We start from the raw sequence: 27,591 nt of genomic DNA on the forward strand, positions 1-27,591 counted from the left end.
CGGGGTGAGTGCTTTTGGCTACCGGCAGGAGCAAAACTCCATGTGGCCTCGTGGCAGCATCTATGGGGGTGCCCATTATGCCTGAAGCCCTAGAAAGAGTGTTACAGTCAGTGCTCTTTTAGCTTTGCCATTCGCGGATGGCTTAAGTGTTAACAGCTCAGTGGAGGGTCAGTGCGACAGCCTTTTGCACTGACACTCGAGTTCTTATTCAGTGTCCAGGAGGAATGAGGTCGCACGAACAAATTGGCGATGGTAAATGTGGGGGATTTTATTGCCAATGAAAGTGGTTCTCAGTGGGAAGGGGAGCTGAAAAGTGGATGGTGCAGGAAGATAATATTCCCCTAGAGTCCAGCTGTCCCTGGCTGAACTCTTCTCCGAAGCAATGCCATCAAGTCATCCCTTTGAAGTCAAGCTGCTTCTCTCCAATGTCCAACCATAGTCTCTGATGTCCAGCTGCTTCTCCTCTTCTCCTCCCTCTGCTAGTGGGGCCTGGGGATTTTATGGGAATAGGATGGGGGGGTGGGGCAGGCCATGGGTGGTTTTGGAAAAGGCAACATTTGAGTGGGAAAACAGGATGTAAAGTTCTCACTTTGGGCCGTGGTATTAGGCTTTTCAGCTTGGACTCACCCTCTTCTGCCCAGAATTTCCCTGCCTCTTGTCACTATCTCCAAGAAGTGGGATGCTTCTGTAACAAATACCTAAAAATGTGGAAGCAGCTTTGGAACTGGGTAATGGGTAGAGGCTGAACCATAAAGGGCTATTTGGATGAGGACTCAGAAGAGGGGAGCTGTGGAGAGAGCCTCAGCCTTCTTAGAGATTATCTAAGAGGTCATGAACAGAATGTTGTGAACAGAATATGGACAGTAAGGGCCATTCTGAGGAGGTCTTAGATTGAAATGAGGAATACCTTATTGGAAATAGGAGGAAAGGCCATTCTTGTTACAAATTGGCAAAGAACTTGACTGAGCAGTGTCCATGTCCTAGTAGTTTGTGGGATGCAGATGTGAACTAGGATATTTAATGGAAGAAATCTCTAAGCAGAGTGTTGAGGTTACGGCATAGCTTCTCTTGACGTCTTAGAGTAAAATGCAAGAGAGAGAAATGAATTACAGATGGAATTTATAATTAAAAGGGAAACAGAACTTAAAGAGTTGGAAAAATCTTAGCCCAGGTAGGTTGTAAGGAAATAAAAGGTATATGCAGAAGAGAATACCAAATGGTGTGCTCAAGTGAACATTTGATAAGGAGATTAGAATGAAGAGAAGGAAGCCTGATGCTATTCATCAAGACAATGGAAGTATGCCACTGAAGGCATTTTGGAGATCTTCAAGGCTGCCATTCCCATCATAGGGCCAGGGTGCTGGAGTCTTGAGGGCAGAATGGTTTCAAGGGAAGGGCGCATGGTGCTGGAGAAGCCCAGGGAACTTGTGGGACCTCCAAACTCTCTGTCCGGGGCTGCCTCAAGTTTCTGCTCCTCACATTCTGGTGCAGCATCCCTTGGCTGCCCTGGATTGGCTGAAGTGGGGTTGGTGTGTTGGGCTGCCCCTCCAGAAGGCATAGGAATAACCCTTGATAGTTTCCACATGGTACTAACTATGCAGGTACACAGAGCACAAGACCTGGGGGGCATGGATTCCTCCACCTAGATTTCAAAGGATGCCCCAGAGAGCCTCAGGGCCCAGGCAGAGAACTGCCACAGGAGTGGGGCCACCACAGGACAATGTCTGGTGGAGTAGTGGGAGTGAGGCTATCCTTAAGACCGCAGGACTGTAGAGCCACAAGTATGCAACTCCAGCCTGTAAAAGCCAAAAGGCACAAGACTACAACCCATGAGAGCTGCAGTGTGGAATGTACCCAGGAAAACCAGTGAGCTCTTTCCTTCCATTCCTTCTGCCATGTGAAGATGCAATATTTGTCCCCTCCAGATGTTGCAGCAATGTAGACACAGAAAGTCCTCACCAGACACAGACTCTGCTGGCACCTTAATCTTTGACTTCCCAGCCTCCAGAACTGTGAGAGAATAAATTTTGGGGCTGGGCTGCCCAAGGCCTTGGGGGACAACCCCTGCCCCAGTGTGTCTAAAAGGTGAGACATGGAGCCAAATAAGATTATTATTAAGCCTCAGTATTTAGTGAGTAGACAGTGTTGTTTGCCTTGTCGGGTTTTGGACTTACTTTGGACCTATTGCTCCTTTTTTCTTTTCTATTTCTTCCTTTTGGCAGTTCTGTAAGGAGCAGTTCACTCCAGGTTTGGAAGGCTGTTGGAAGAGTCATTTTCCATCCTGGGTCAGGAGGAAGGAGGTATGGGCTCCAAGAACCCTTCCTAGCTCCCTTATTTCCAGAGCCAACTATACCTTCCTCCCTTACCAAACAATTTTTACTCTGTCAGAAAAATTTTCTTAAACTTGGAAATAGGCAGAAGAGATGACAGGGCATTTACCAGTGTAGTGGGCTGAGTTTTCTATTGTCTATTGTCTTTGGGCAAAAGTTAATGTTTGGTTTTTGTTTGAGATGTGAATAATTTCTGTCTAATACAACAGATGATCCCAAAGATTCTGGTTTGTTTTCTTGTTGGATTTTAACCAGTCTCTAACCCAGCAATCTTATGCTAATATTTTCTACAAATATCTAGCTTCTCAAATGCTCTTTGAATCAGTTATAACATCTTATTGGTTCCCTGAGTTGAATAAAACTTGAGAGTCATGAGAGTCATAATGTTACATTTTTTTGAAAATTTTACTTTTACACTTTTATTGTGTACAGAGGCAAACAAAAAGGAGAGGTTATTAGACATTGCAGAACCATCTTTATTCATTATGCTGCTGAACTTCTCTCTCTCTCTGTTTACCTTTCACATGAAGAAAAGTTTGTTCTCTCTTTTTTTCTGAAGAGAAAACTCTCCAGTCATCCTTTATTATTCTGTAGCTGCCATATAATACTCTGCTTCCTCAAAAAAGTAGTTTGAAAAGTTGTCTAAATTGTCTAAAAAGTTGTCTCAGACCAAATGTTAAGGCTTTACATAAAAAATACTATGAATATGTAAAGTTGATGTTAGATAGGTTTGGAAAGTTTCATGCCTATGCAAGGTAATTACAATGACAAGAAAGGAATTCTTTGTGTGCTCCTACTAACTCTTAACTTTGCTATAAAGCTTCAACCTCTGCTAGGCACTTTCAGGATCTCCACCTGCCCTTTACCTCAACTAGCTTTAATGAGCTCTTAAAGTAAGTGAAGGCTTCCAGTTGCAACAACTCTGCAAAGACTTTCTCTTGCATCGCCATAGAAACAAGACCTTCACTGTAAAAGAAAAAAAAATCACATTATAATGAGGAAGACTGCTATAAAATAGGGATTAATGAGTTGAACAGAAAACAGGGAGGAACTTGTAGTAGGAAGGAACTAAGTGACAGCAAGGACAGTTGGAGGAAGGAGATAGGAAGAATTGTGGGCCTCAGAAAGGGGAGACAAAATGTACAGTCTAATATTTGCACTATGAGCCTGAGTTCTTACATACCACAGTTTCTGAGTGCAAGCTCCCACTATGGTGATGGTGAAGCAATAAGCAAAATATTCATGACCCTGAGTTGCTTCTACATATTATTTTTGGAGATTCAGCAAAAAATGGCAGATGAGATTTAATGAGCTTAAGAAAAAGATTGTGCAAATTTATAAGAAAAATATGATGCCTCAGTAGATAATGGGCAAAATTATTAAACATAGTGCATAAAAAGTATAGGAGAGGAAAAATAATTTTCTCCTCCACCCTTCATATTTCTTAGCTGGGACTTTCTGTAACAAAAGGCAAATTAATAAGAGAAAAACAAGCAGAAGTTTAATAACATGTATGCCTCATGTATTCGGATGGTGCAAATGTAATAGCAATTTTTGCATTGTTGAAAGTTACTATTTGATATTGGAATACATTCTTAAATACATTCTTAAATAAATGTGGTTATGTTATACACCATTTTAATGCATATTTCTCATTTTATTTTGTTTTTTGCTAATGACTTATTACTTGCTGTTTATTTTATATTTATTTTAGACTATGGAAATGGTGTTAGACAAAAAGCAAATTTGAGCGATTTTCTTATTTGAGTTCAAAATGGGTTGCAAAGCAGCGGAGACAACTTGCAACATCTACAATGCATTTCACCCAGGAACTGCTAACAAACGTACAGGGCAGTGGTAGTTCAAGAAGTGTTGCAAAACAGGCAAGAGCCTTGAAGATGAGGAGTATAGTGGCTGGCCATCGGAAGTTGACAACAACCAATTGAAAGCAATCACAGAAGCTGATCCTCTTACAACTACACAAGAAGTTGCCAAAGAACTCACCTTGGCATTTCTACAGTCATTTGGCATTTGAAGCAAATTGGAAAGTTGAAAAAGCTAGATAAGTGGGCGGCTCATGAGCTGACCAAAAATCCAAAAAACTTCATTTTGAAGTGTCATCCTCTCTTATTCTATGCAACAACATGAACGTGTATGAACTCGCTCTGAATGAGCTTCCACTGTCAGTTGCATCACATGTAGGGATCAGGGACTTTTCAACCAGTAAAGATAGGAGAGAGAGCCTTCCTCCCTTCTGGGCAAGGCAGCCAGCTCTGTTCACCTTTTAGCTTTCAGGCAACACCAGAGAGTGGCTTGGTCAAATATTATACCATCAATTTCCAGAGAGATACTAGAAGCTAGCTACTGAAAGACTGAAAAGAATAAGTAGAGTTAGGTCCCTCGTCTGAATGAATGATGGTGGTTAGACGCTTTCTCATGGACACCCTTTAGTCCCACCCTCAGTGTAGCTCTGGCCAGAGACCTGCAATTGTCTCCATGCTTAGATGCTGTCCACTGAAGGTTCCGAGTGGGAAAAAGAGAAAGGGGAGAGAGTTCCCTATGAAGAGAGAGAGTTCACGTATGGGCCACCAAAATGTCTCGGGTGAGCGATGACTATTGGGGCCGGTGGTGCAGGAGTAAAATAATTTACTGAGACAGTTGTAGGTAAAGAAAGACAGATTTATCAGAGAAAGTGGGAAAACACATTGTGACGAGGCAATGGGCAGGTCAGCAGAAGAGAGGCTGACTTCCAGGAAACAAGAGTTTGATGGAGATTTTATAGCATAATGTTTATGTTGTCTGTTGAAGAGGGCTTTGTGCAGTATTGATAACACCAAGGTTGCAGTGAGCTAACTTGAAGGTGTTTGGTGATAGTTTGGCACAGGAAGATTGTGTTATTTGTGTAGGAGGGCTATGTGTCTTAGGCCATAAAGAAAGGCCGACTTATAGCTTATCTACTTTCCCTTATTCCCACTAGCCTGACTCCTTTTCTCTAATTAGGACTCCACACTAACCATGGGAGGAGTGTAGTTTATAGTTTAACTTTGAAGCAATGATGATAATAGTCTTTCCTAAAACTAACCCTTGCAAACACCTTGCTCAGAGATGAAAACTGCCTTTGTAAAACTAATAAAAGCCGATGAGATTAGGATTATGGCAGGGGGCCTAATTCTGCTAATATGTAGGCATAGTTAGATGATAACCAGCCGTTGTTCTGGAGGTCACAAACTTTGCAACTTTCCCAGTTGCTCCCACAGATAATATCACTATTGTAGGTTCTACAATAGTAATGGTAAGTTCTTTTGAGATGTTTTTCTGATTTTTACATTCTGAGACTGACTGACTCCACCTGGACCCTTGACTCATGACTCAATCAGTCCTATGGCACCTACCCACAGGCTGACTCAGCACACAGGACCATTTTCTACACTCCTATGTTTCCATCCCCAATCAATCAGCAGTACCTATTCCCTAGTCCCCTGCCCACCAAACTATCTTTGAAAAATGCTAGCCTCTGAGTCGTTAGGTAGGCTGATTTGAGTAATAACCCGTCCTTCCACTAGGCTGCCTTGTGATAATTAAGTTCTTTTTCTATTGCTATACCACAGTCTCAGTGAATTGGTTTTGTCTGTGCTGCAGGCAGGAAGAACCTTTTGGGCAATTATACTTACTGTACTTTAACCATATTGTTCTCTTTCTGTTTCTTCAATAGGCCAGGCTTGCTCCAGCATTAGGACAATTACATTAGCTGTTCTCTCTACTTGGGACACTTCTCCCTCAGATAAGTGCATGGTTTGCAACCTTACCTCATTCAGATCTTTGTTCAAATGTCGTCTTTGTATTGACCCCTTTATAAAACTGTACCTGTCTACCATACTTTTTTTCCTGGCTTTATTTTTCTTCCTAGCACTTATCACTAGCTAACATTCTATGTGGGACATCCATTTCAAGTCAATCTATCTACAAAGTTCATCCCTGTCTAGTAGCCTTGAAAAAGTTTTAAATTTTAAAGCCCAATTAAATTCTACGTTTCATTGCACTGCAAGTTCTTGCATGTTTCTAAAAATAAGACAAAAAGAAGGACCTTTGAGTCAAATCAAGATTTACAAGGGTATTGACTCTAAAATGTGAAATTGGCTGAGTGAGAAGCCCTCTTTCCTTGTTATGTGGTAGTGACAAAGATGACGAAACTTGTCCTTACTGCAGCTTAGCTATCTCAGACCAATGTCTATTAAAGCTGGAGCTTTAGGAAACTTGGTAGAAAAACAACAGGGTGTTAGAAAATATTGGCCGTTTCTTGTTACCTTTAGTAAGGTCTTACCAAAAAACAAGCCAAAAGGATAAGATTTGAACTGAGCTAACCTGGCTGAAAGTAGAAAGGGAACAACATACAACTTTGCTAATAGAGATCCCTCTGCCTATGGGTGAGATTGCTGGGGCTCAGTTAACTATGCTTCTTATAGAATTGCCAAAACCAAAATTTCTGCCCTGTTTTAAAATTAGCATAAAAGGCAAGGAGGTGGGAAACACAGCAGGGAGATAAAATTGGTATACCTGAGAGGCCAGAGAAATGAAGGAAGCTGGAGTCCCTGGGCTCTTCCCACATACCTCCTTTCTCAAACTATCTGATTCAAGGAATCTTTCTTCCTATTTGTTAGGGTTAGCCAATGGGCTGCAGGCTGGTCACAGGTGCACATCATTCTGCCTCACCTAGTGTTTCACCAGAGGTTTATTGCCTTCAACTTATTACTTTCCAAGAAGGAAATGATTAAATTTAGGTCTAGGGCTACAGGCAAAGTTCTGAGGCTATAGAGACAAGACAGAGTTCAGGTCTGTGAACCAAAAGGTTCTAATGCCTATTAGAGTTTTATTGGAGTTGGTTATCAGTGAAATTCCAAGCCTAAACAAAGTGGTAACTTACGTTTCCTCAGCCTCAAGGGCAGTCATAGGCCCCCACCTCTCATAAACTATGTCAGCAGGAAGTGGGCTGCTCGAGAGGTTCAGTCTCTGGAAGGGATTTCTATTTTATGATCTCTTCTATACCCTTCTCAGCATGGCCATGGATAAAAGAGGTCTCCCAGTGGGACTGAAGGCAGGCATATTGGCTGACTAGCAAATTCACTCCTTTGCTGAGACAAGAACTCCATGCTATCCCTGCCCAGAAATAGGTACTTTCGGTGGATGGCTGCTGTTTGTTTCCTTTTCCAGATGATAGTATGTTTTAATTTAAAAATTTTATATTTCCCTTCACCATTTTATATCTGCTGGGGTGGCAAAATGTATCAGTTAATCATAGGTGCATAGCCATGAGGAGAAAGATTTGAAATGAAGAGGAATGCCCATATTTCAAGGATCTAGAGTTGAAGCTAGATGCAATAATAACATTACATTTGGTCATTTCTCTTTCAGAATTAGGATATTTTCATTTATAAATGAGATAGTTGCATTTCACTAAGTGGGGACATTTCTGATACTATATGTATGAGAAGAAAGAATGCTAAACATCCAAAGGGTAGAATATAGTGGACATATATTGTTCCTCTATCCAGAATCTCTTCTTTGGAGGAAACATCCTTTCCCTACTCCGTGTGCACCTGGGTATCAGCAAAAGTGTCTGCCCTATGTCTTGGTTGCACACCTGCTAGAGGCTATGCAATCAGCATTCTCCATTCACCTGGCCACAGGGTTGGTTTGGGGATGGGTGCATGACTTAAGATGGGCCAATTAGAATTGTCACTGAACTCTTGTGATAAAGCTAAGATTTTCTCATTCCGATTTATGATTCTGAGAGTATTTGAAATTTGGTAACTAAATATGGTGGTCTTGGAAGAAGTCCATCTGAATAAGGCAGAGGTTTAAAATCAAATTCAGAATTAAAAGATGAAGTGGAGGAAGAAAAAAGGGATAGTTAGAGAGATAGAGATCAAAACCATTTTCTGAAAACTATTTCTGAGTGTCCCTGGGTCTATTAATAGCTGTGACAGAAGACAGCTCTACCTCTATACTTTCCATTTATACTATACAATAAATTTCTTTTTTGTTAAATGAGTTCGAGTTGGGTTTCTAACGCTTGCAACAGAAAGCGTCCTGATTCAGGCAGTAGCTACCACTCAATCTTCCATATACTGCAGAGCAGCTTGGCTCTTGTCCTCACCACTCCTCTGCAACTGCTCCTGTACCATTGACTTTCTGGTTTCTAAAGCTGATGAATCTTTTTCTGTATTTACCTTCCTAGATCTTTCTACTGAGTCTGATGCTGTTTATAACTCTTTTTCTTGAAATTTTCCTCCATTGATTTTTGAGAGATGCTGTTCTTTTTGGTTGTTGTTGTTCCTACTTAAAAAAATTTTTTTTTATCTTCCAGGCCAGTGCTTATCTCTAGAATGATTTGCTTCCAAGTGTTATGTTCTAGACTTTCTCATTGTTTTAGTACACAACTTCTCCCTGGGCAACTTTGTTCATTTCTGGAGCTTCTATTGCTATCTATACACTGAGTACTTCAACACTTTTATCTTTAGACTGGAGTCTCCTGATTTAAAGTCTACTGCCTTCTGGATGTATCTGCTCAGATGTCCTTCAGCCATCTCAAAATCATTATCTCTCAAATCTAACTTTACTGTTTATCCACCCAATTATACTCTTCTTCTAATGTTCCCAATCACAGTGACTGGTACCACATGTAAGCATTTGCTTTTGTAAAAAATCTGAGTATGATTGCTGACTCCTCTTTTCTACCCTCTCATCATATCTGTGGATGATGTTTCACAGATATTTCTCAGATCCATAGCCACATATCCATATCTCACTCACCAGGGCTACAGAGGCCACACATTTCACAGCTCCAGGAGCACCAATCTCTAGGTCTCAAAATGAGTGAAATCTTGATGGGCAATGGATCTGATTTAGGTTCTCTTAATTTCTCACATAGGTTACTGCTGCAGCTTCCTAATGTTTTTTTCACATCCGGGCTCTCATTTCTCTTCAATCCTTTCTCCAAATGTGGCAAAAGGTTTCTCCTAAATGCAAATGAGATCATATCACGTTTGTCCTACAAATTCCATTGCTTGCCCTACCTTTCCACCTTAATCTCTTACCACTTCAAATATCTTTTTATACTTTTGCCTTACCAAATATTTGGACTCCTCAAATGTGCCATGCTTTCTCCTACCAGATATATTTGCATATATGCCCCTGTGCTTTGAAAATACATCTTTCTTTACCTTGCTAATTCTTATTTATCTTTCTAGATGCAGCCTAGGATTAATTCTCCAGCCCACTCCAGTTTGGGTTGGCAGCCTTTCCTGTGTCTTATATTCACACCTTACATTTACCTCTATTATAGCACATACACATCATGTTGAAATATGTTTTTACTTATCAGTCTTGTTCATTAGATGGAAGTTTCTTAGGGAAGGAGACCTTGAGTTATTTTTCTGTGTATTCCCAGAGCCTGGCATATCACCTAGTGCATATTAAGTGCTCAATAGTCTTAAGAAACTTGGAAGAAGGAAAACAGTTTTTTGTATCTGTCCACTGCCTGCCAGCATTCCAGTCCCATCTGTCTGGAAGGTGGAAGGGAGGGGAAGATGTTCCTTAGTAATTGCTATTCACTCACTCAACATTTATCGAGTACCTTCCATTGTCAGTTATCATGCTAGGCACTTTCACACCGTTAGATCATTTAGTTGATTCAGCCACATCATCAGGAAAGCATTTTTTTTTAATTTTAGACATAGGGCATTCTATATAGCAGCTTTTTTTTTTTTTTTGAGACATGGTCTTGCTCTGTTGCCCAGGCTGGAGTGCAGTAGCACCATCATAGTTTACTATAACCTTGAGCTCCAGGACACAAGCAATCCTCCCACCTCAGCCTCCTGAGTAGCTGGGACTACAGGTGTGAGCCACTATGCACATCTAACTAATTTTTTTTTTTTGTTTGGTAGAGACAGAGGTTTTTCTATGTTGCCTAGGATGGTTTCAAACTCCTGGCCTCAATCGATCCTTCTGGTTCAGCCTCCTACTACTGGCTTGGATTACAGTAGTGACAAACCCAGCCCTACAGCAGCATTATTGAAGCTAAGGCTACCAGAGTTTTAAGTTCAACAACTTATCAATTTAGCCAATTTTTGTTGACTTAAATAAGCCATCTATTGCCAGTGTTCAATGTGCTGTCTTTGGCAGCACACATATTGCCAGGGTTTCATATGTTCTCCACTCAGCTTTAAAGACATTTTTAAAAAATGAAACTTCCATGTTTATGCAGCCAAAAGACACATGAAAAAATGTTCATCATCACTGGCCATCAGAGAAATGCAAATCAAAACCACAATGAGATACCATCTCACACCAGTTAGAGTGGCGACCATTAAAAAGTCAGGAAACAATAGGTGCTGGAGAGGATGTGGAGAAATAGGAACACTTTTATACTGTTGGTGGGACTGTAAACTAGTTCAACCATTGTGGAAGACAGTGTGGCGATTCCTCAGGGATCTAGAACTAGAAATACCATTTGACCCAGCCATCCCATTACTGGGTATATACCCAAAGGATTATAAATCATGCTGCTATAAAGACACATGCACACGTATGTTTATTGCAGCACTATTCACAATAGCAAAGACTTGGAACCAACCCAGATGTCCAACAATGATAGACTGGATTAAGAAAATGTGGCACATATACACCATGGAATACTATGCAGCCACAAAAAGTGATGAGTTCATGTCCTTTGCAGGGACATGGATGAAGCTGGAAACCATCATTCTCAGCAAACTCTCGCAAGAACAAAAAACCAAACACCGCATGTTCTCACTCATAGGTGGGAATTGAACAATGAGAACACAAGGACACAGGAAGGGGAACATCACACACCGGGGGCCTGCTGGGGGGTGGGGGGAGGGGGGAGAGATAGCATTAGGAGATATACCTAATGTTAAATGACGAGTTAATGGGTGCAGCACACCAACATGGTACATGTATACATATGTAGCAAACCCGCACATTGTGCACATGTACCCTAAAACTTAAAGTATAATAATAAAAAAAACTTCCTGTTCAAGATGGCAGACTCTGTCCACATTTTGTCTCCACTCATTTTTGAGATATCATTGAAATAATACTACATGAGTATAAAAAACACCCACATAGCAGTGAAGTAAACAGAATTAGATGGAGGTCATTAGTTGCTTAGAGATTGTGCCAGTTATTAAATCTATTGTCTTTCTGCTGCAAATACACCCTTTGTGCCCCTGCTTGTGGAACTAAAACATTGCCTCCATGCAGCACAGCACGCCATGCACAGCTCCTCCTGGGGCTCCAAAAAGCAGTTTCCTAGTGAGTTCCAACAGTGTGGCGCCTCTGTGTGCATGGCTCCCCCCAGTACCTCCTTGATGGCTTTGTAGTGAGTTCCTAGGCACAGGACCTTCCTGTGATGGTTCTCCTGATACCCTAGAAGGTGGCTTTCTAGTCACTCTTCCTAGCACCATACCTCAATGAGCTTATCCACCACCTAGTGAGTCATGAGCCATGCAATGCTCTCTCCAACAATATCTGAATCAAAGCCCTGGGGGCAGGGGATCTTCAGATTTGCTCCTTCCTCAGGGGCTCTGTTTCAGCCTGGAGAAGTAAGTGGCTGCACCCTATGTCTTCTATTCCTGTATTGGTAAGAGTTCTGTGGAAAAATTCAAAGAGACTCCCTTTATTAAGGGTTTGAGATATACATTAGTGCAGAGACAGGAATCCTTGCAAATCTCTGTAGTGGTTTTATTTGTTGGCCAGATATGACCGTAGAAAGTGTTACTCACTATTGAGATGGCCTCCCTGATTTCAGTGGGGATAATGGGTTTTCAGAATAGCAGAGGACTGGTGGTATCACTTAACCTCCAAAAACAAAGTAAGTACTTCTGTTGTAAAGAGCAACAAGGACATGCTGATTGTTAGAATGCCTCGGCTCACAGAGATATTTGGTGGGGGCAATTGATCACTGTGTCTGTAGAAAAAAGATAGATGGTCATCCTACTAAATTATTGTTATACATACCACAAATCTTCCTCCAAGCCTTCACCAAAAGTACTGTAATAATTTACTAGGTAACTGTTCATTAGAGAAAGAAAATACCCAGACCTTGCAGGGGTTAGTAGACACTGACTCTGAATTGACATTGACTCTTGGGGACCCAAAGCCCCTCTTTGGTCTACTATTAAAATAGGGGCTTACAATGGTCAGGGGACCAGTGGAGTCTGAGCTCAAGTGGGCCTAGTCATTCCATAGACTCACCCTGTTGTTATTTCCCCAATTCCTAAATGTCTAATTATAATAGGCATAATTAGCAACTTGAGGAATCTCCACATTGGTTCTCTGACCTGTGTGGTTGTATATATCTCATATATATATGAAATATATATATGATAAAACCCATCAGATTTATAGATCTAAATATAGAAAAAATTGAAATTTAAAATATTATTTAGGTATAACCTTGAAGTGGATGAAATATTTTGAAACATGGCATGAAACCCAGAGTTCATCAATGAAAAAGATAAATGTATCTGGGTATATAGCAATTTAACTTTTTTTGTTTTTTTGAGATGGAATCTTGCTTTGTTGCCCAGGCTGGAGTGCAGTGGTACAATCTTGGCTCACTGGAACCTCTCCTCCTGGGTTCAAGCAATTCTCTGCCTCAGCCTCCCGAGTAGCTGGGATTACAGGCACCTGCCACCACATCCAGCTAATGTTTTCTTTTTTTTTTTGTATTTTTAGTAGATACGGGTTTTACCATCTTGACCAGGCTGGTCTTGAACTCCTGACCTTGCGATCCACCTGCCTTGGCCTCCCAAAGTGCTGGGATTACAGGCATAAGCCACCGGGCCCAGCCAATTTAACTTTTTTTATATGGCAAAAGATACCATAAACAAAGTCAAAGACAAATAGTAGACTTAGAACAAATATGTGCAAACATGTAATTTATAATATGCAAAGGGTTCCTATAAATTGATTCCCAAAAAGCCCTCAAATAGCTCAGTAAAATAATGGATAAAAATGTGAAGAGAAAATTTACACGAGAATGTAATCAAATGATCAATAAACATGAAAAGATATCTCACCCTACTAGTAACAAAAACTCAAAATAAAGGAAATAGTCAATAACATTATTAGTATACCTCATGATCTTCACCTAAATTAAAAGCAATCTAAATTCCTTCTCCTAAATTAAAAGGAATCTAAAACTAACAGCCTGATTTTTACCTTTTGACATCTTTATGTGTAAAAATATATGTAAAATATGATTAGAAATGTAGAGAATTTTGTTTGTTTTTCTAAAAATGGTATATATCTCTGTAACTTGTTTTTCTCATGTGATAAAATATAAGGAACATTCATTCAGGTAAATAATAGATGTGGTTTTTAAAAAAGCTACATCATAATAATAATCCATTGAATGGATATGCCATAATTTACCTAACCATTCATCCATTTATTGGACAGAGAAAATAGTAGGAAGTATACAAAAGACTAAGACTTAGATTGGCATCAGACCCCTTGTCAACAGTAGTAAATGCTAGAAGACAATTAATGGAGCAATGCCCTGAAAGAGGGATATTTTCTTTTTTTCTTCTTTTTTTTTTATTATACTTTAAGTTCTAGGGTACATGTGCACAACATGCAGGTTTGTTACATATGCATACATGCGCCATGTTGGTGTGCTGCACCCACTAACTCGTCATTTACATTAGGTATATCTCCTAATGCTATCCCTCCCCCCTCCTCCAACCCCATGACAGGCCCTGGTGTGTGAGGATACTTTCAACTGATAAAAGTTTACAATTCCTGTAGAAGATACAACAGTCATGAACTTTCATGTTTCAAATAAAAAGGCAGCCTGATGGCTTTTGTCAGGCCACATAACCCAACATGGCTGGAATGGGCTTGCATACCCATTTGAATTTCTATCCACACCAATCCCCACATAAGCGAAATTCAAATACACAGTGTGACACGGTGACCAATAGTGAATGAAATGAGCCTTATACACTGCTATTAGGAGAATAAAGGGGTACAGACTTTCTGAAAACCAGTTTGACAGCTGCACTGAAAACCAGTTTTACAGCTGCACTGAGACTTTAAAATATTTATATCTATCATTCATTAATTCTACTTACCTGATTTGAACCCAAAGATATAATCAGGTGTGGAAGCAAAGCTTTATCAGTAAGGATGAGCACGGCATTACATATAATAAGGAAAAACTGAAAACAGCATAAACATTTAACAACAGTGAAATTGTTAAATTAATTATGGACCATTATTAGGTGGCATATACATCTTTTAGAAATCTTATTTTTAAAGACTATACAGTGCCAGGAGGAATTGCTCAGGATTAAGGATTTTAAAAGTCCCAAACAAAAACCCCAAGAAAACATGGATTTAAACACTGCATTGTGAAATATTTTGTAGCCTGGAAGTTTGCTTCTGGAAGTTACTGTAAAATCTCATTAGACTTTTAGTTAGAAAGAGAAAAAAATCATCACAGAACATAGACTCAACTGCAAACTTGTAAAACTAGACATTCAAGGAGAAGACAGTGGAAAAGTTCATTGCATATGAAGGGACATTAGTGCTTTGGCAGAGAATAAGAGAGTCCCTTTCACTTAATGCACAGTTTGTTTTGCTAGCTAGAATTGAGTAACAATATTCTGGGTGTGTTGGTATACCACTGAGAATAAGCATAGTCACTGTCCTGAAGAAATTTAACATGCCATGTCAGAAATACAGATAAGTATGTTATCAACTGAAACAGGTAATTATGGTCATTACAAAAGTGCATTAAGTGAAAAGGAGAATCATGGTTGTGTTGGTGGCTTGGACATCAAATGATTACTCTTGACAGGGGGCTCACATTTAAAATCTTCCCATGGTGACCCATTATCCTGTCCTAACTTTGTCTCCCTTCCCTTCTGGGGCATTCCCACTATCATACACGGTACATGATAGTGAGAAACATCATATCAATATCATATGATACATGATAGTGGATTATACCATCCTCTGACTCCCATTTCTTCTTCCTTTCCCACTTTCACCCTAAGGCAAGCAAGAGCTCTTTGCAGGATGGAGCCACTATAGACAGATTCTGAGGGGCTGACCTATACTGGGGTGTGGCATGTGTCCACACACATGGGCCTGAACTCAAGGGGAGTATTCTGGAGGAAGAGAAAGAGGAAAAAGAGAGAAGAAGGGGTGGGGGTTGAACCTAAAGTTTAAGTATTTGCGCACAAGGGAGACAGCATCTGGGAATCCATGGATGGAGCTGACACCATTACAAAGCCATGCTTCCATAAATCAGAGGCAAAGGCAATTGGGTTCTGTCCTCAGGTAAGGTAAGGTTCTGTCCTCTCCAGAGAGGCATCTTGTCTCCTAGGAATACTGGATGGAAATGTCCCCTCAGGGCTGCGACTCTGAAGACAGGCTGCTTCCTTTGCTGAGTTTACTCCCTGCCCTACAGGATGCCAGAATAGAGCTGGGTGAGCGCTTGCCCTGCTCACCACCAGGAGTGACCAGAGTGTGGCCACGAAAGGGCTCATGGACTAGTCTGCAGTAGTTGTACGCCTATGTGTGTGAAGTGCACATGCTTCTCCAAGTTCTGACCCTGCCTTGTTACCCTTTGGCTGTGAGAAATACTTTCTTTTAAAACGAACTTTTTTTCCCTGAGGATAAAAAGCCAAATCTCCATTGGGCTGCAGAAGCCAACAGCCACTGCCTGAGGCACTACTGAGCTGGCTTCACTCTTAGAGGCCTGGAGGCTTTCCTCTCCTCAGACCAGTACCAGTACTGGTTCATGGCCTGTTAGGAACTGGGCTGCACAGCAGGAGGTGAGCAGCGGATGAGCAAGTATCACTGCCAGAGCTCTGCCTCCTGTCAGATCATCTGCAGCATTAGATTCACGTAGGAGCGTGAACCATATTGTGAACGGCGCGTGTTAGGGGTCTAGGCTGTGCACTCCTTTTGAGAATCGAATGCCTGATGATCTGAGGTGCAACAGTTTCATCCTGAAACCATCACCCTCTCTTCCCCTGCCCTGCTCCCCATCTGTGGAAAAATTGTCTTCCACAAAACCAGTCCCTGGTGCCAAAGAGGTTGGGGACCGCTGCCCTAGGCAACTCCTTCCAGACGTCTCTCACTGATTTCCGTGTCTAGGAAATGTGGGGTTGAAACAGCAGATTTGGACCAGGGTAATCTTTCAGCAAATCTAAGAACACTACAGTTTTTATACAATTTGCCCAATTGCTTGTGTGCAACTTGTTCAAATCTTAAAAACAGATTTCACTATTGGAACTTTAATAAGTATTGGCATTTGAAGATAAACTTTCAAAATCCTCTGTGATGTTACAGGACATTTTTAAAGACAGGATTTTTATATTATAAAAGCCAGACTTAGAAAAGTTGGTAACAGAAGAAAAATAGAGAGTCAAAGGAAAGCAAACGCTTGAAGCCCTATCACCCAGAGAAAATTGCTTTTGAAGTTTTGGTAAATTTCATTTCCATTTCAATAATTTCTGCCTTTATCTTTCTTATGACCTTTCTATTTTGAGTTTATCTGCTATTCTTTCTGAAGCTGCATGGTTTAAAATAATGCTTTTATAATTTTCCATCTTTTTAAAGTGATTTCCAATGAATATATCTAAAACTAAATATCTATATATTTTTTCCTGAGTATTGCTTTGGCTATATTAAATATACTTTAAAAGTGTGGCCTGTTCTCATTGTTCATTTCTAAGTATTTATAATTTATGTTTTAATTTATTCTTTAATTGAAGAATTTTTAATAAGGCCACTTGATAAAGTTGTGTTATCTAGTTATCTGTAGTTTTGCTGTCCAATGTGGTAGCCACATGTATTAGTCTGTTCTGTTCTCACATTGCTATAAAGAAGTATCTGAGACCAGGTAATTGATAAAGAAAAGAGGTGTAATTGGCTCATGGTTCCAAGGCTGTACAGGAAGCATGATGCTGGCATCTGCTTCTGGGGAGGCCTCAGGAAACTTACAATTATGGTAGAAGATGAAGGGGAAGCAGGCACATCTTACATGGTCAGAGAAGGTGGAAGATGAAGGGGAAGCAGGCACATCCTACATGGCCAGAGCAGGTGGAAGAGAGAAAGACGGGGGAGGTGCTACACACTTTTAAACCACCAGATCTCCTGATAACTCACTCACTATACAGTACCAAGGGGGGATGATGGTAAACCATTAGAACTGTGCCCATGATCCAGTCATCTCCCACCAGGCCCCACCTCCAACATTGGGGATTACAGTTCAACATGAGATTTGGGTGGGGACACACATCCAAACCATATCACCACATGTGGTAATGAGCACTTGAAGTGTGGATAGTCCAAATTGACATAGGCTTTGAGTGTAAAACACACACCAGTTTCGAAGACTTAGTATGAAAAATGAATAACTTTTTATATTGATTACATATTAAATGATTGTATTTTGGATGTGTTAAGTTGAATAAAATAAATTATTAAAAGTAATTTCACCTGTTTCTTTTATACTTTGTAAAAAATGTGGCTACTAGAAAAGTTTAAGTGACTAATGTGGCTTGCATTTGTGGTTCACATTATATTTCTATTTGATTGCATTAAGCCATAGTTTTATTCTTGAACTGTTAATTCCAGAGAGAGATGTGTTAAATCCATCTACTCAGATTCATAACAGATTGTGAGGGAGTGTATCTTTTATCAACATAAAAAACTGTATCCTTCTTTGTCCTTTTTAATGTCTTTTGCCTTGAATTCTACCTTTTTCCGATTTTCATATTTCTACGCTTGCTTTCTTTTCATGAGCATTTTACTTGATGTATCTTTCTCGACTCCTTTATTTACAAATGTCTTGCTTGTTTTTATTTTAGGTGAATTTTTGTAAACCATATATAACTGTTTTTCAAAATAAAGTTTGAAAGATTCTTCTTTTTAATATATTAATGCAATTTGTTCACATTTATTGGGATTGTTAATATGTTACAATTGGTTCCTGCAAAGTTCTTTTGTGTTTCTAATTACAAGGCTATCTCTTTTCTGACTTCTGGTATATTGGGTTAGTGGCCTTCCATTCTGATCATCATTACTCACAATGGGGGTAACACCTTTGCTGATGGCTGCCTGGCAAATGGTAGATACTGGGGAAGGCACCATTTTGGCCAGCTCCTCTCAGCACAGCACCTGCAAACTGTCACCCCGACCACCTCCTACCTTCCTGTGTCTGCTGCCATCCAACTCAGGGCGCCATAACTGTTCTTACCTTTGGACGCAGTCTGCTCTTCCATGACTTTGGACTATGGTTTATCTTTCAATGTGACTCCATTCCTCATAAATTTTGGTTAATCGAGAACACCAGTTCATGTTTTCATGTGCTGCTATTGATTTTTTTCTTTTTCTTTTAACTTTCTTTTTTTTCTTTTTCTAATGATATATTGTGCAGGGACAGGCAGGAGTGTGGCTTAATTTATAATCTTTATCTCATTATGGTGTATTTCTGCTTTCTTCTGTATGTATCATTTTATTTTAACATAATTTTGATTATTCAATATTTGCATATGCAATGTTGTGTCTTGATTTTCCATTTAGCATTTTAACATGAGCATTTCACCCACACTATTATGAACTATTTAAAAACTTTCATTTTACTATCTGCATAATCCCATCAAGGAAAAATGTCCGAAATTTCTTGTTATTGTGAATTTAGGTTATTTTCATTTTTCTGCTATTATAAAAAGATGATAAAGTTCCTTGCACATATAGCTATGTTTTATTTTGAATTGTAGTCCTAGGTGGAGTGCTGAGGTTCTTATAGATTCCTAGCAAAGAGTATAAGTCATTCGGATTTGCTCTAATTTTAGTAAGACAATGTATGTGCTTAGAGCACAAAGCTTCTTTGTGCTATTGCGGTTCTTCTGTATCATGTGTCACTGAAAACCAGGAGGCTAGGACAAATCTTCAACTAGGATTAGGCCTAGATTGAGGATATAGTATTATAACTGTTTGGATGCCTGTGGATACTGTAGAATGTTCTTGGCTGACATCACTCTCAGGAGGGTGAGTTATGGCAAAATCGACCACATTTTCTGGACTAAGATGGGAACACATCTCATATGTGCTTCTTTATCTGTACTGTTCAATATGATAGTCATTAGCAACATGCGACTATAACATGTGAAATGTGGCTAGTCTGAACTGAAGCCTGCTGTAAGTATACAATGCACATATAATTCTTCAGTATAAAAAATATTTGGCCAGGCACAGTGGTTCATATCTGTACTCTCAGCACTTTGGGAGGCCAAGGCAAGAGGATCACTTGAGCCCAGGAGTTTGAGACCAGCCTGGGCAACTGTTCAATATGATAATCATTAGCAACATGTGACTATAGCATGTGAAATGTGGCTAGTCTGAACTGAAGCCTGCTGTAAGTATACAATGCACATATAATTTTCCAGTATAAGGAATGTTTGGCCAGGCACGGTGGTTCATGCCTGTACTCTCAGCACTTTGGGAAGCTGAGGCAGGAGGATTGCATGAGCCCAGGAGTTTAGACCAGCCCAGGCAACATAGGGAGATACTGTCTCTACAAAAAACTTAAAAATTAGTCAGGTGTGGTGGTGTGCACCTGTATTCCCAGATACTCTGGAGACAGAGGCAGGAGGCTCTCTTGAGCCCAGAGGTCGAGGCTGCAGTGAGCCCTGATTGCGTGACTGCACTCCAGCCTGGGCAACAGAGTGAGATCCTGTCTCAAAAAAAGTTAAATGTATCATTAATGTCTTTATATTGAGTTCATGTTGAAATATATGGCTCACATTATATTTATTTTGGCCAGCACTGTTACAGTTCATTCATTAGAAGATCAGGAATGTATGAAGCCATGTTTCTTACCTCCTCTTCTGTATAACTTTATAAGTAATTTTCTGATACACCTAATTCACACTGCAGAGGGACAATCTATTTCATCTGCATCATCAGCAGCTCCTTTGCTGTCCTTGAATCTCAGCATGTGAATCTAAGGTTCATGGTTTCCTTTCTGTTCTGTAATTTCTAGCACTCCTGCTTGCTGAAGGTCAGTGGAGGTTCTCAGGGACTATAATGTTAGGTGCTCGAGAGCACTTGGAATAACTTCGAAACAGGAAGCTTTAGATTAAAAGTGCACTATTGCATAAAGCTGTTACCTAGGAACATGTAGATTTGCCAATTTATTCATTCAACACTTATTTACTGAGTGCTTCTATGTGCTAGTCACTGATGTAGACACTTGAGATATGCCAGAGACCAAAGACAGAGATCAGTGCCATCTTGGAGTTCACATTCTAGCAGGGGATACGGATGGTAAACAATAAACATTTAAATAAGTAAGTTACATAGGATGTTGGAAGGTGATAAGTAGGGTAGAAAAAGAAAAAGAATGAGAGGGATTCAGAGTGCTGGAAGGAGTGGGGATAGACTGCAACTGTAAACAGAGTGGTCAGATCGGGCTTCACTGGGAAGAGACATTTTAGCAAAGACTTGAAGGAGAGAAGGATGATAGGTGTGTAGGTATCTGGAAGAAAAACATTTCAGGTAGAGGGAACAGCTGTGCACAAGGCTTCAGGCTGGAGTGTGCCCAACATGTTTGAAAAACACTAAGGAAGCAGGGGTGGCCAGGAGGAGAGCAGTAGTGAGGTCAGAGGTAAGGAGGCTTCACAGATCACTTAGAGCCTTATAGGCCATTGTAAGACTTGTGCTTTTACTTTGAGGGCAATGGGAGCCACTGTGGACTTTAAGGAAAGGAGTCACCTGCTCTGGCCGACATGTTTAAAGGATCACTCAGACCCCATGTTGAGGATAGACTTCAGGTAGGCAAGGAGAGAGGTCATGGTGGCCCCACTAGGTGGTAGCAGTGGAAATGGTGACAATGTTACATTTTGATGTATAGTGAAGATGGAATCAACGGGATGTTCTGACAGGTTGGATGTGAGGTATGAGACAAAGATAGGAATCGAGGATGACTCCAAGTCTTGAGCCAGGGCTATTGGAAAGATGGAGTTGCCTGCCATCAACAGAGGGGGGGAAGGCGGCAGATGGAGCAGGTTTGGGAGAAATATGGGGAGTTTCAGCTGCATAATTATATTATCTATTGCTATATAACAAAACACCCCAAAATCTAGTAGCTTAAGACAATGACCATGTATTATCTCACAGTTTTTGTGGGGCAGGAACTCAGGAGTGGTTTAGCTGGGTGGGTTGGGCTCAGAGTTTCTCATAAGGTTCTAGTCAGGATGTGAAGCAGGGCTTTAGTTTCTGAAGGTTTGTCTGGGGCTGGAAGAGCCACTTCCAAGATGGCTCACTCAAGTGGCCACTGGCAGGAGGCCTTCCTCCTCACAAGGTGGGCCTCTCCATAGACTGCCTGAGTTTCCGTGTAGCTGGCTTCCTCCAAAGCAAGGGAGCCGAGAGAAAGAGGAGAGCTTAAGAGAGAGCAACCAAGATGGAAGCCTCAGTGCTTTTTCTGACCTCGTCCCCAAAGTTGCATGCTGTCATTTTCACCTTTTTCTATTCATCAGGAGGGAGTCACTCCAATTCAGTCCCACACCAAGCCCCAGATCTGAGGAGCTGCCACCAGTTCTGCTCCCGATTCTCTCCTGGCTCAGGTTTCTGAGGCTGTCTCAGTCTAGACTCACTGGCACCTGTCCCACGGGCCCCCTCTGGGCTGTCACAGGGACACATCACCTGCCCACAGTCACAGCTGAGAGAAGACACCTCTGCCCAGGCCCCTTCCCAGCCAGAATCCAGGAGTATTCCGGGGGCTCCCACTGCCTCTGTAGACCCCACGCCTGACGTGCTCCCTGTGAGGGCTCAGGCCACATCTCCCCCAACCTGACCCTGTTGGCAGAGACTGGGTGCTGTGATCTGGATGAACCATCCTGTCCTCAGGGAGGCTTTGTCTCACTGACCAGGCCTCTCCCCTCTCCACCTGCCCCACTTTGTGGTTCTCACAGTCCATGACCTTCCTGGCCCATCTCTGCCCAGGCCAGCCTCTTGCTTTTATGAAAAACTGAAATTTCAGCACCTGCCCCAAACAGTGCCCCAAACGGGGCTGGTGTTTATGCCTTGTGAATTCTCACCTCTACTCATTAAAGCAGAATGGATACAGCAGCCTTCTTGACATCCTCCCCTGATATTATTTTCAGTGACCTGTTTTTCTGGAGGGTGCTGTGCCCTGCGGTGGGTCTGTGCAGCAAATCACAGTGAGGTGGTTTTTAGCCAAGTGTTCCTGGGGGGCAGGGCACATCCCTCAGGTCCCTTTTTCCTCCATGACTCAGCGGTCACATAGAGAGCAGCAGTGCAGACCCTCAGCGCCTCCCCTCAGTCTGGTCCGTGGGACTCCAGGTGAGCAGAGGTGCCGGCTGAACGGACAGTCCCCCTTCCCCTCCTCGTTCTGACTTCGGATCCCGAGCAGGAATGCGAAGGCCCTGGCCCTGCTGCTGAGCCAGCTGCTGCCCCATATGGAGAAGATGGGGTGAGGGCTCCATGGGAGTTGGGGGGACTTTGTCTTGCTCTCTGCTATCCCGAGGCAACACTGGGGGATGGGGCCTAGGAAGTGGAATATCCCAGGGAGAGCAGGGTGGAGTGTGCCCTGGATGCCAGGCTCTCTTGTCACTTCCTAAACCACGTCTTCAGCCTCCTTGGGCCCCACAGGATGTGACCAACACAGTGAAAGGGAACATTTGGAAAGAATGTGGTGGGCGGACTCCACACCCAGAGGGGAGCCCCAATCACCTCTGACGTGCTCTGTCCTCTGAGAACCGCAGGCCAGTGGTAGCTGCAAGGGACGGGACAGGGCCATGTGGTACAGCCATGAGACCTTAACCTTTCCAGAGAGGCCAAAAGAAGCTCCTTCAGTCCTTCCCCTGCTGGGGCCTCTCAAGGCTGAGCTACTCTCCACCTTTTGCCATTCGTCTGGGCTTGTCTGAGTCCAAGTCAGCAACTAGTTACTGCTCCTGCTCCAAAGTGAGATTTGCAACCCAGGCCACTCTCAATGCATTTTCCTCCTGTGGGAGTGGCTGTCCCCAGGTGGCAGCCTCACACTGATGGCTCCACGTTCCCAGGTCCTGTTCTCCAGAATTCCAGACGCTGATTGGCCCTGCCTGGGTGCTAGTTCCTGGGAGTCCTGGGGCATCTGAGCAGGGCAGCTTGTATCAGGACCTTCTCGGCTCTAACTTCCCCAAAGAAGTCACTTCTTCCCAGAGACCCTGGCACTGTCCCTACTTTCCCTTGTTTCCTCTTCCTCAGTTCTGCCTCCTTGTCACTTGGAAGCTCATTTTCTGGAAGCAAATAGCTTCTTAATTATGTACATCTTCCACTTGTCATGCCTGTTCACTTCTCACAGGGGAAGGCCTGTGGCGCTGATTGCCTCTGCTCCTGTCTGTGCACCTCAAGCAGTTAGTGGGGAGTTTGGGGATAGAGCAGTGGAGTGGTTGCCAGGATGAGGGAGGTGAATATTGCCCGCATGATAGTAAAATCCAAGTGCACAACACTGTATACCTGTCCTGCCCACATTTAAAACCACACTTATTGCCATTATCTCATTTAGTTCCTTAAGCCCCAGGGCTGCCATGTGTGGTTGTATAGGTTGTTCACTGCACAAGGTCACCTAGTCTAGAAACAAGTGGGAACAGAAATCCAGTCCATGCTCTGCTTGACAAGACATGTACCCTGGCTTGGGGCTACATTCACCTGAAGAACAGGGTGGCTTTACTCTTTGCTCTCACAAAGTCAGGCACCAGTGGGGCTGCATAAGCTCAGAGGAAAGTTGTTTTTTTTTAATTTACAGCAGGGGGCACTATAGGCTATCAGTGTCCCTGCATGACATTCCTGTGACTGTCACAGAGCAGGCCTGATAAACTCCTTGTGGCAGAGGAGGAGATTGAGACATGGAGATGTTAAGTGACTTGCCCAAGGGCGACCAGTCATGGTAGAGCAGGAATCTGGTCATGGGTCTCTTTAGTGCATTTCCCTGGCTTTGCACCCTAAGCAATTCTCTCTGGGCTAAGCATGGTTGAACACAGCCTCTGGCTTCCTGACTTTTCTTTTTTTTTTTTTTTTTTTTTTTTTGAGACGGAGTCTGGCTCTGTCACCCAGGCTGGAGTGCGGTGGCGCAATCTCGGCTCACTGCAAGCTCCGCCTCCCGGGTTCACGCCATTCTCCTGCCTCAGCCTCTCCGAGTAGCTGGGACTACAGGCGCCCGCCACCACGCCCGGCTAATTTTTTTGTATTTTTAGTAGAGACGGGGTTTCACCGTGGTCTCGATCTCCTGACCTCGTGATCCGCCCGCCTCGGCCTCCCAAAGTGCTGGGATTACAAGCGTGAGCCACCGCGCCCGGCCCTGACTTTTCTTTAAGCCCAGGTTTCGTTCCACTCCTGCTCAGATTTTGTTCACTGGTAATTTCCTGGAGTGGAGTGGGAGAAACATGTGAGTGCAGGTGTAAGAGCAGGCATAGTCATCCTCCATAGCCTTGGGGGTCTAGGAAGAGCCCCTCTCCTCCAGCGCAGTGCACCTTATCCATTTCATTTCCTTCTTAGATGCTGGAGGCCTACACCACCAGCAAAGCTGCACTACTGGGACTCACCAAGCCCTTGGCTATAGAGCTGGCACCAAAGGGCATCCAGGTGCCCTGCCTGTTGCCAGGAATCATCAAGAACTGACTTTAACCACATGATGAGGGTTCAGCAGCTCCCAGTTGCCCCCACCAACCACTTTGTTGGTTTCCCCAGCCTGGCCATGGCTCTGTGAGACCAGCAGCCTCTCACTTCCTGTATCTGCACCAGGGCTGTCCTCTGTGGGAGCAGTCGAGGGACTGCAGACCCAGCACTGAGCAGGGTCATCTGCCCACAAGGGCACTAGTCTGCCATGACAACCTGTCTGGCCCTTCACAGTTCTATCTAGCACTGAGCCTCTGAATTTTTTCAGGTTGAAGATAATCTGGCTCTGCAAAACTCCTTTAAAAACCCCTGTGGATAGCAGAGACAGGTAGTCTTCTCCAGGGGAGACAGGGCTCTCGGACTGTATCCTCACCTATCAGTCCGTCCCCTCACAGAGTCTGGGGATGCACAGCCCATGAGGTGGGATCTGGAGGGCATGAGGGGCCCCACCATATCTCTCTATGGAGCCCAGGCCTCTGATGGGCCGGGGAGGTGGGATTCAGGGCTGGAGGTGGTGCTGGGCCCTATGTTCAGAGCAGCAAGACCAGCAGTCAGAGTTCATTAGAGCATAGGCTGAGGCCTCAGTTCTGTTGTCTTTCCATGCAGGGGTTAAGAGGACTGTGCAGGAACCATGTCCTTCCTGCGCTCTGCAGATGTCAGCTACGTCACTGGGGAGAGCATCCTGGTGGCCGGCTTCTCCCAGAGGCTCTGCAGGCTGTGACTCTGGGTATAGATAATGCACTTTACCCTGGGGACCAGATAGTGATTGGATAGGAGGATGAATGAAAGCCAGGCCCTCAGGGGTGTCATAGGTAGCAGGGGCCAGTTTGCACATAGAGTTCTAAGACAGATCCAGTGTAGGGCATGACCGGGGATGGGACAGAGTTGCTTCTGAGATTTACAGAGCATGAATCTATGGGTTTTGTGTGTTTTTCTTGGCAGCAAACTTGTTTTGAAACTCCTAACCCGGCCTCCTGGTGTGGTTGGCAAATACAAGTAGCCTCTTTGCCTACAAACACCATCACTGTCTCAGTGGCCTGTTTCCTCACCACTGCCCCCATCCTCAGGAGCTCCTTCCTCTGTGTTTGTCCCAGGATTCAAGCATCTTGAGATCCTAGAAAAGAGAAGCCTTTGCCTGAGGAGTTAAGGATGTGGATCATTAAAAATTGTGCCAAAATGCCCAGGAGTGCAGCCAAAAGCCCACCCCTAGGAGGCCAATGACTCTAAGAGGAGATTCACTCAGTTTTCTCCCTCCCCATTTTCTCACCTGGGAGCCCCGGAAATGATCCTGGATTAGGAATGGAAGATCTGCTAGGAAAGAATTCCTCCTCTGCCACTGTCTTTATCTCCCTGGGCTTCTGTTTCCCTGGCTATTAACTAAGGAGTTGGACTGATAGCCCCACGTCCTCCCCTGTGGCTTTCTGTGAGATGCCACTCAGTGTTTCCCAACACTCCGGCCTCCAGGTCACAATGGTCTCTATGGTTCCAGCTCTCTGCAGTGGCATGTGTCACCGAATGCTGTCACCATTGCAAGGTAATGTCCCCTCTCATGTGGCAGCAAACCTAACCTATCAGGGAGCAAAGAAGCTAAGAAAATCTGGGGCCTTCAAGGGGCATTGCTCAGACCTCAAGCTTCACCCCACACAAAGTGTGCTGTGACACTCCAGTCCTTGTCTCCACCTTCTCCAAGCTCACACCATTAGCTCTGCTGTCTTCTTATCAATGCTGTGCCATGTCCCCTGTCCCCTGCCTGGCCCAGCCTCCCTGGACCCTCACTTGTCTTCCCCAATGGCTATTAAACTGTCACTTCCATCTACCCCTGCAGTTCCACTTCTGTTCACTCTAAGCAGTGGTCCTCCTGTGTACTCCCCAGAGAAAGCAATGGCGATGAGACAGCACTCCTTTAATCTCCCCTACTCTCGTCCAAACTTACATCTGCTTCTATTCTTACCAGAAAGCTCACATATCAGTGGAAGAGGTGCATCTTCCCTCTCCAAGGGCGTCTTTCCATATTCACATTCACTCAGAATCTCATTTTCTCCCACCCCTCTGGGCACCTCGTTCCATGAGCCATCTTCTCTCTTATCTGCAGCTTCAACCTCTTGGAGCACTTTAATTTAAAAGCAGAACAAAACCAACCAACCAATAAAACTCAGACTCTCCAATATCTAGTCATCCTCTAGCCATCATATTCCTTCACTCCTCCCCATAGTAGTCCCTCTCTCTCATGCCATCTGAAAGTTTTGTTGTTGTTGTTTTTGTTTGTTTGTTTTGTTTTTAGATGGAATCTCACTCTTTCACCAGGCTGGAGTGCAGTGGCGCAATCTCAGCTCACTGCAACCTCCACCTCCCACTATGAGCAACTCTCCTGCCTCAGCCTCCTGAGTAGCTGGGATTACAGGCATGCCCCACCATGTCTGGCTAATTGCAAGTTTTTTCATTATCAATGCACATGCTGAGGTTTTATTTTCCTACATTTTTGGGTATTTAGAGTTTAGAACCCTGTTACTCTTCACACACTCAAATACTCAGTAGGGTC

General features: G+C 43.1%; 1 long non-coding RNA gene across 2 annotated transcripts; it reads right to left on the bottom strand.

Moving 5' to 3' along the window:
• Window positions 1–268: 268 nt before the first annotated feature.
• On the bottom strand, window positions 269–26,375 carry LOC131381428 (uncharacterized). Of its 2 annotated transcripts, none has more exons than XR_009210197.1 (7): window positions 26,320–26,375; window positions 3,197–3,296; window positions 2,175–2,257; window positions 1,855–2,010; window positions 908–1,075; window positions 590–685; window positions 269–489 (listed from the first exon to the last, which is right to left on the bottom strand). It is a non-coding gene; the product is annotated as an uncharacterized LOC131381428 (long non-coding RNA). The 2 variants fall into 2 exon arrangements; XR_009210198.1 differs by having other exon boundaries at window positions 590–698.
• Window positions 26,376–27,591: the final 1,216 nt, after the last annotated feature.

The sequence above is a fragment of the Hylobates moloch genome, unplaced genomic scaffold (assembly GCF_009828535.3).
Source record: "Hylobates moloch isolate HMO894 unplaced genomic scaffold, HMol_V3 SCAFFOLD_16, whole genome shotgun sequence".
In the NCBI taxonomy this organism is placed as follows: Eukaryota; Metazoa; Chordata; class Mammalia; order Primates; family Hylobatidae; genus Hylobates; species Hylobates moloch.